This window comes from Centropristis striata, chromosome 3 (assembly GCF_030273125.1).
Source record: "Centropristis striata isolate RG_2023a ecotype Rhode Island chromosome 3, C.striata_1.0, whole genome shotgun sequence".
Taxonomy (NCBI): Eukaryota; Metazoa; Chordata; class Actinopteri; order Perciformes; family Serranidae; genus Centropristis; species Centropristis striata.
Window position 1 is genome coordinate 16014888 of NC_081519.1, and position 9863 is coordinate 16024750.

The 9863-nt window shown below is 46.0% G+C and overlaps 1 pseudogene; it reads left to right on the plus strand.

The window, feature by feature from the left end:
• Window positions 1-244: 244 nt before the first annotated feature.
• LOC131962588 (interferon-induced GTP-binding protein Mx-like) lies at window positions 245-8601 on the plus strand (annotated as a pseudogene).
• Window positions 8602-9863: the final 1262 nt, after the last annotated feature.

Sequence of the window (9863 nt, forward strand, 5' to 3'; positions counted from 1 at the left end):
AAACGATAAGATAAGAATCCTTTGCTATTTGAACAGGTAGGCAGTTATGGGTGTGAAAGGCGTACAGGAGAGGGCTCAGCACATTTCCCTGTGGAAGTGTTTAAGGCACTCAGTCAGCAAATCCAAGTCCAAGAGTCCAACTTGACTGCTTGACTCAACAGACAAAGATCATTTTGGAGAATACGTTTTTTAACTAGCATTTTTTTAAACATAAATTGTTTACAGTAGACAATAAGTTGTCATCATGAGCAATCTGAACCAACAGTATGAGGAGAAGGTGCGTCCCTGCATTGACCTCATTGACTCTCCGCTCTCTGGGAGTAGAGAAGGACCTGGCGCTGCCTGCTATCGCCGTCATCGGAGACCAAAGCTCGGGGAAGAGCTCCGTGCTGGAGGCGCTGTCAGGGGTGGCTCTGCCAAGAGGAAGTGGTAAGCTACAGTCACTGAGACAAATACCTATGTATGTATGTATGTATGTATGTATGTATGTATGTATGTATCTATCTATCTATCTATCTATCTATCTATCTATCTATCTATCTACCCAATTTCAGCACAGTAGGAGTAGTTCATAATGGCTTTTATTCTTGGCAGCAGCAAGAAATTCAGCAACAGGTATGTGGCAGTACAGTTCAAAACAGTGAAGCAGGCTTAAGTCTGTGGATTTTGTAAGGAATCGGAAAACACAGAAACGAGGAACAAGCCGGTTACATGGGCATGCACACACAAAAGTTCACATAGTGGCTGCCGTACTGTGAGAAGCCGGGGCGTAGCCACTGATGAAGCAGGTGAGTAAACAGGAACACGGCGTGACATCCAGAAGCAAGCAGAACAAAGTGACCAGGTACTGGATTTCTTGACCTCAGTGGCAGGAGAGTAGCAGGCGTCAAACAGGTCAGGCAGCTTCACAGCGGAGACATGGAATGTCAGGTTTTATAATGTTATTTTTCATTACTGTGAGCACAACTCAATTACCAACTGGGAGCCGGAAATATGAAAAACCTGCATGGTGCAAATGAGGGCACCATGCTAAATTGTATGCTATCACAAAAAATGTCAGGCAGCATGAATGCCATAAGGCAAATAAATCAATAGGGTACAAAAATAAATAATAATTAAAAATAATTGCAGCCTTTGCAAAGTTATTGAAATGTGATATTACTGTTTACAGCTTATCTGTACAATAAGGGAATTACAGGAACAAACGATTTCTCAATCTCTTTAAGAATCTTTTGTCTCATTTTGTTATTTAATTACCAGTGAAAGACAGCAGGTTATAAAAAGGTGTAGCATGACATCCATGGATGTATTAAGAAGAGCTTGATACTGGACCCAAAAGCAGCACAAACGGCAGAAACATTTTCTGGCTTCCTGGTTTATTTCGGCATTATGCGACACACTGAATATGTGTAGTAGTGTTTCCTGCTACTGTTCTTGTTTCATGCATTGTGGCTTTTCAAAAATAAATAATAGAACTTCTGTGTTGGCAAGAAACAGTTAACTTACAGACCTACTTGGTAGTTTGGAGCTCCCAGTGCTCTCCCTACAGCCTTGTGGTGTATATTTCAGAACACTGTAGTAAAAAAAGACTCACTGACGGCACCCCTCCCCTTTCTACTGCTGGCCATGTGCATTTGTTGTCATTGGAGCCGGCAGAGTAACATCTAGGGTCTGAGTTTTTAGCATACGTTATTATGTAGCACTGTTTCAACGTCTGGAGTTTGTTTGACCCAAACACTGCCCCTCCTGCCCAACCTGAGTGGACCTTTGCGCTCTTTGTATTGTATTCATTAAATCTTGGGTAGGTTTGTATTGGAAAGCCTAGTGCGTCTCATACACACACTATGCATCGGTGTCACTAAAAAGGCACTGTCACTGTTCTAGATCCATATGTCACAAGACTTGGCGAAGCATTGGTATCTGAATAGTTGGGAGTGAAACTGGACTACATTTTGAGCCATTGTGTTAATGTCACAATGGCTCAAAATTTAAAAATGTTTAGCCCAGAACACGTTAAAAAAATGTTATATCCCACTTATAAATACGATATCAGTGTTATCTAAGAGCCCACTGCCTTTACCAAATACATTGAATTTGACCTTTCCCCTCTCTTGTCATTCACTCTATATTCGTTTAGGCGTTGTGACAAGATGTCCTCTGGAACTGAAGATGAAGAGAAGGAAAGAAGGAGAGGAGTGGTATGGAAAGATAAACAACCACTACTGTGAGGAAGTGATAGAGGACCCTGCAGATGTGGAGGGAAAGATTATCTTAAATGTCACTATCAAAAACCAACATTGATGGAGCTTCTGAATGTTCTGAAAGGTTTCAGTGATCAGCAATTCATCCTGTAATCAACATCAACATCATCTCCTCTCTCTCCAGCTCAGGATGAAATAGCTGGGGTCAGTGAAGACCTCATCAGTCTGGAGATCAGTTCTCCTGACGTTCCAAACCTGAGACTCATTGACCTGCCCAGCATCACCAAAGTGGCTGTAAAGGGACAACCAGATAACATTGGAGAGCAGGTAGTGTATTGTCCCCAATGCACAACGTAATTAGCTTTAATAGGGACAATTTCTGTGGCCTTTTTTGGTGCTCGGGTGCAAATAAAATCCACAGAAAGAAAAGGGATCTTGCTTGACTTTGTGTAGTACTCACTAGTACTCAATATGCCTACTGCTGTAGGCATATTCATAACTGTAAAAAAGTTGCTGCCTTAGCTAACATGTATAAAATTACCCAATCCTGCAATGGATATTATGCATCTATGGGGCCAAAGAACAAGAGCACTTGAGACTTCTGCTAGCTACTTGGGGTTAAGCGTTCATTCTGATACTAAAAAACATTGTGTCAGCTGATTTACTTACATCTCTTTTTTCGGATGTATGTCTATGGCAAAAAGTCATTTTAGGCTCAATGGCATCCTGTGACAGTCCCAGATGATGTAGCATGAATACAATTATCCTCAATTATTTGTTTCAAACTTATCTTATCAAAATCATGTGAAATGCTACCTCAGAATGCAACGAAAAATATTACTGGGACCACGAAAAAGAAAAATTTAATATCCAGGAATTTATATTAGACTCCAATTGTGACTATAACTGTAACAATCTGGTCATAATCCAGCACATTGATCTTACAGGTTTTATTAGGTACTCATTATACACTTAAAAAGAAAGGTGATTCTGAAGTTGTACAACATATAACTTGATGTATGATATGAATTAATACTTTCAGATAAAGAGACTGATCCAGAAGTACATCACAAGAAAAGAAATCATCATCTTGGTGGTTGTTTCAATGCAACGTGGACATAGCAACCACTGAGGCTTTGAAGATGGCACAGGAGGTGGATCCTGATGGAGAGAGGACTCTGGGTAAATAGACCTGGTCTGGAAAAGAGCCACCCAACTCTTAAGAAGGTTACTCTATTCTTAGGATTTTTCTCTCTCTCTCTCTCTCTCTCTCTCTCTCTCTCTCAGGTATCTTGACCAAGCCTGACCTGGTGGACAAAGGGACAGAAGAGACAGTGGTTGCAGTTGTCCATAACGAGGTCATCCCCCTGAAGAAGGGATACATGATCGTCAGGTGCAGGAGTCAGGAGGAGATCACAGAGGGGGTGTCTCTCTCTGAAGTGATAGAAAGAGAGAAAGCCTTCTTTAAAGATCATGTGTATTTCCAGTATGTCAGTGTTTTTGGTTAAGTATACAAAATATGTATGTGGTAAAGTGTTTGACAGCTTGTGCAGCATGTACTCTATTTTAATTTGATTTTTCCCCCATGCAGGACGCTCTATGATGAAGGCCATGCTACTGTTACTAAACTCGCTGAGAAACTCACACATGAGCTGTCGCATCACATGGAGGTAAATTTGTCTCATTGCATCTGCTAGTAAGCCTAATACACTCTTGCTTGAACAAAAGATTATTGAACTCTACCACTCTACATGCATTGTCTGTGTTTGGGCCCAATCCTGCACGTGAGTCGTGTTTTGACCGATGTGTGATTTTCAGAGATCTCTGCCTCGAATAGAAGAGCAGATAGAGGAGAAACTAGAAGAGACTCAGGCAGAGTTGGATGAATATGGCAGTGAACCTCCATCTGATGAAGCTGAGAGACGAGTCTTCCTCATTGAAGTGAGCTCCGTCTCTACATAACATATATTTGCTACAAAGATAAATGTTTACCACCATGTGTGAAATGTCTTTGACCTGTGTGTGTTGCAGAAAGTGACAGCATTCACTCAGGATGCCTTCAGTCTGACTACAGGAGAGGAACTCAAGTGTCGAGACAAGCTCAATGTCTTTTCAACACTCAGAAGAGAGTTTGGGAAGTGGAACACCCACCTGGACCGATCAGGAGAAAACTGTGTGTATCATTTTGATCTGATCTACAGCTGTCCATCAGCAGGACTCTGAAATATATGTTTGTGTTTTGCAGTTAACAAGAGGATTGAGAAGGAGGTGGAGAAATACGAGGAGAAGTACCGTGGAAGAGAACTGCCGGGCTACATCAACTACAAGACCTTTGAGGTCATGGTGAAGGATCGGCTCAAACAGCTGGAAGAACCAGCTGTCAAGAAACTTAAAGATATAGGAGGTAAATGGTTGAATAATTTATTTACCCAGTAATGTCCATCCATCCATCCATTTTCTTCCGCTTATCCGGGGCCGGGTCGCGGGGGCAGCAGGCTAAGCAGGGCATTCCAGACGTCCCTCTCCCCAGCCACAACGTCCAGCTCCTCCTGGACCCCGAGGCGTTCCCAGGCCAGGTGAGAGATATAATCCCTCCACCGTGTTCTGGGTCTTCCCCGGGGCCTCCTACCAGTTGGACGTGCCCGGAACACCTCTAACGATCTATCTCTAAGGATGAGCCCAGCCACCCTACGGAGGAAGCTCATTTCAGCCACTTGTATCCGCGATCTTGCTCTTTCGGTCACTACCCAAAGTTCGTGACCATAGGTGAGGGTTGGAACGTAGATGGACCGGTAAATCGAGAGCTTTGCCTTCCGGCTCAGCTCCTTCTTCACTACGACGGTCCGGTACAACGCCCGCATCACTGCTGGCGATGCACCAAACCGCCTGTCCATCTCACGCTCCGTTCTACCCTCACTCGTGAACAAGACCCCGAGATACTTGAACTCCTTCGCTTGAGGCAGTACCTCTCTCCCCACCCAGAGGGGGCAGTCCACCGTTTTCCGGCAGAGAACCATGGCCTCAGACTTGGAGGTGCTAACTCTCATCCCAACCGCTTCGCACTCGGCTGCAAACCGCCCCAACGAGTGCTGGAGGTCCCGGCTTGATGAAGCCAAAAGAACCACATCATCTGCAAAAAGCAGAGATGCAATTCTTAGGTCACCAAACCGAATCCCTTCCTCCCCCTGGCTGCGCCTTGAGATCCTGTCCATGAAAACCACAAACAGAATCGGAGACAAGGGGCAACCCTGGCGGAGGCCAACACCCACTGGGAACGTGTTTGACGTTGTGCCGAGTATGCGGACACAGCTCTCACTTTGGTTATATAGGGACCGGATAGCTCGTAGCAACGAGCCCGGTGCCCCATATTCCCGCAGTACCCCCCACAACACTCTCCGAGGGACACGGTCGTAGGCCTTCTCCAAGTCCACAAAACACATGTAGACTGGATGGGCAAACTCCCATGCCCCCTCCAGAAGTCTCGCAAGGGTAAAGAGCTGGTCCGTTGTTCCACGGCCAGGACGGAAGCCGCATTGTTCCTCCTGAATCCGAGGTTCGACAATCGGCCGGAGCCTCCTTTCCAGCACCCTGGAGTAGACTTTTCCGGGGAGGCTGAGGAGTGTGATTCCACGGTAATTGGAACACACCCTCCGGTCCCCCTTTTTGAAAATGGGAACCACCACCCCAGTCTGCCACTCCACTGGCACTGTCCCAGACCTCCACGCGACACTGAAGAGGCGTGTCAACCATGACAGCCCAACAGTGTCCAGAGCCTTCAGCATCTCAGGGCGAATCTCATCCAACCCTGGCGCCTTGCCGCTGGGTAGCTTTTTGACTACCTCGGCGACCTCTGCCAGGGTTACTGGTGAGTCTTCCCCTGAGTCTTCAGACTCTGCCTCCTCTACAGAGGACGTGTTGGCTGGATTAAGGAGTTCCTCAAAGTGTTCTTTCCACCGTCCGACGACATCCACAGGTCGGGTCAGCAGGTCTCTGCCCCCGCTGAACACAGCTTGGGCCAAGCCCTGCTTTCCCTTCCTGAGCCGCCCCACGGTTTTCCAGAACCTCTTTGAGGCTGACCGAAAGTCCTCCTCCATGGCCTCCCCGAATTCCTCCCATACCCGAGTTTTTGCTTCCGCGACTGCCGCAGCTGCAGCCCTTCTGGCCGAACGGTACCTGTCTGCTGATTCCAGAGACCCCTCGGCCAGCCAAGACCGAAAGGCCTCCTTCTTCAGCTTGACGGCCTCCCTCACCGCTGGTGTCCACCAGCGGGTTCTTGGGTTGCCGCCACGACAAGCACCGACGGCCTTCAGGCCACAGCTCCTACCAGCCGCATCAACAATTGAGGCTTTGAACATGGCCCATTCGGACTCCATGTCCCCAACCTCACCCGGGATGTTGGAGAAATTCTTCCAGAGGCGTGAGTTGAAGACCCTGCGGACAGGGGCCTCCGCTAGACGTTCCCAGTTCACCCTCACTACACGTTTGGGTTTGCCAGGTCTGTCCAGCATCCTCCCCCACCACCTGATCCAACTCACCACCAGGTGGTGATCAGTTGACAGCTCTGCTCCTCTCTTCACCCGAGTGTCCAGAACATGCGGCCGCAGATCTGACGATACGATAATGAAATCAATCATCGATCTTTGGCCTAGAGTGCTCTGGTACCAGGTACACTTATGAGCAACCCTATGTTCGAACATGGTGTTTGTTATGGACAATCCGTGACTAGCACAGAAGTCCAATAACAAAACACCGCTCGGGTTCAGATCGGGCAGGCCGTTCCTCCCAATCACCCCCCTCCAGGTACCGTCATCGTTGCCCACGTGAGCGTTGAAGTCTCCCAGAAGAACTACAGAGTCTCCAGGCGGTACCCCTTCCAGGACACCACCCAGAGACTCCAAGAAGGCCGGGTACTCCGAACTGCTGTTCGGTGCATAGGCACAAACAACAGTCATAGACCTTCTCCTCGCGACTTGCAGCCGCAAGGAGACGACCCTCTCGTTCCTCGGGGAGAACTCCAACACAGCGGCGCTCAGCCGGGGGCTTGTGAGTATCCCCACACCCGCCCGGCGCCTCTCACCCTGGGCAACTCCGGAAAAGGAGAGAGTCCAGCCTCTCTCCAGGAGTTTGGTTCCAGAGCCCACGCTATGTGTGGAGGTGAGCCCAACTATTTCTAGCTGATAACGCTCCACCTCCCGCACAAGCTCGGGCTCCTTTCCCGCCAGCGAGGTGATGTTCCACGTCCCCAGAGCTAGCCGCTGGACCCGGGGGTCAGCACGCCCAGGTACCCACCTTCGCCTGCTGCCCGACTCCCACTGCACCCGACCCCTATGCCCTACTCTGCGGGGGGTGGGCCCACAGGTCGGCGGACCCTGAATGTGTTTTTATTTATTATTCCAGTTGTATTTATTTTTTTACCATGTAAACGCCAGTGAAGTGGAAAACAAGCTTCTGTATCTTATTTCCATTTTTTCCCTAGATGCTGTGAGGAAGGCGTTTAACAACTGGCTGAAAGCAGCTTCAGTGGATTTCCTAACCTTGTGAAAAAAGCCAAGGTAGTCTACGAATTTGATAGTGACACTCTTATGATTGGATAGTCATCGTCATTATTTTGGCTGTCAAATTTAAATAAGACATTATTCTTTTGGCATTGTTCAGACTGACTGAAATCTTATTTTCCAGGCAAAGATTGAAGACATAATGAGAAAACTGCTGCCCACTGCTGAATCCATGCTGAGAACCCAGTTCAAGATGGAGCTGCTTGTTTCCTCTGTGGACAGGACCTACAGCAGCAGTTTGAGTGAGAGCAAGAGAGAGGAGGATGAAGACAAACTGAAAGGAAAGAATATTGTGCACCACGTGGATAATCATACAACACTTCAGGAAATTATGTTGCACATTAAATCATATTACAAAGTAAGTTTTAATTCAGGGCAATCATTAATGATCAAAAGCATTAACGGCAAGGTTTGACAGAGGGTGTGTTTTTCAGAAACTCTTTGTCCTCTTCTGTCAAACTTTTGATTTATTTTTCTTCCTTCAGATTGCCAGCCAACATCTGGCTTACCAGATCCCACTAGTGATCCGCTACCACATCTTGCAGGAGTCTGCCATCCAGCTGCAGAAGGAGATGCTGCAGGTAACTCAGCAAGCACAAGATATGTATTACCTGCTGGAGGAAGATTATGACTTTGGCATACAGAGGACTGCTTTGCAGGATCAATGGGGGGGGGGGGGGGAGGAACGGGTGGGAATAATCCTCCAACGTGCTACGTCCCACTGGGGAATCTCCCCATCAGGTGTCAAGAAGCGGTCCGCAACTCCACATGTATCGCATGTGCTCAGTTCAGGGCTCTCCCCAGACCGACAGGGACGAGGTAGCGCTCAGGATCAAGATAGATAGGACAAACTGGGTGATAAATAAAATGGGTTACAAAATCGTGGGATAAAAAAAAAAAAAAAGAATAATAATAATAATAATAGAAAGAAAAAAAGCTCTTGTTATCTTGCAACTGAATTAAAAATAAAACATTTTTTTCCTTTTGACAGCAATGTTATTGTAATTAGAGTGGGCATGAACCTTTGTATTTTTCATTCAGTTGTATTCCTAGCGATCTATCAGGCCAGTGCGTGTGGTTAACTGTACTGGTGCCCACAGAAGACCATGTTTTGTGTGGCAGCTCTGATGGGTTGCCAGTTGTTTGGTGACATGCTGCGCCACATTACTTTAAAGCTGACAACCTCCTGCTTGAGGAAGGAAGTAGAATAAAGCATACAATGGAAAATCTCAAGTCTCAAGTGAACTACAAGTGCTTCAAAATGATATTTAAGGCTTTAATGTGACAACACATTAAGTACATAAATAAATGGTGCATTGAGATATTTCAGCCGATAACTCGTGACCAGTTGTACCAGTTAATTGTTCTCCTGATTAGTGTGGAACTTGCTGCTGTGCATGCAAGCAAGAAGTTGTGCAAAATGCATAAATTATATGAAATACATTTAAACATCAGCCTATTTTAGAGTGTACAAACTGAGTCCTTAAGACTGAAGTCAGGTCTTGATTACTGAGTAAAGGTGGAGGATGTATGCTTGATGAACTTGACAGCTTGGGGACGCTCAGTCAGGAATTCCAGGGTCCAGTAGCAAATGGTAGTGTTCAGGAACAGGAGTTTAGACACTAGTCTGTTGGGAATTACAGTTTTTAAGGCAGAAATGAAGTCCAAGAAAAAGGAGCTCCTAATTCACCATGTAGTAAATAATTTGTAATATAATAATAATAACTAGAAAATTTCCTCTGGGGGAAATTTTGAAAGGGCCACGGCGGCTACTGCCGGTGTGTGTACACTATGATGAGATTCTTCAGAGATTTCAAACAATTAATACTAGTAATGTTATGATACTATTCCTTTTCAAGTATTTATTTATACAGCAACCTATGCCCTTTAACCTCAAAATGTGTGTGTGTGAAACATTTGTATCTGGAGGAGTGCGCATATGTGTATGTGTGTGTGTGTGTGTGTGTGTGCGTGTATCTTTAACTGTTATTACATTAAATGACCAGTGTGTGTGTGCGTGCGTGTATCTTTAACTGTTATTACATTAAATGACCAGTGTGTGTGTGTGCGTGCGTGTATCTTTAACTGATATTACATTAAATGACCA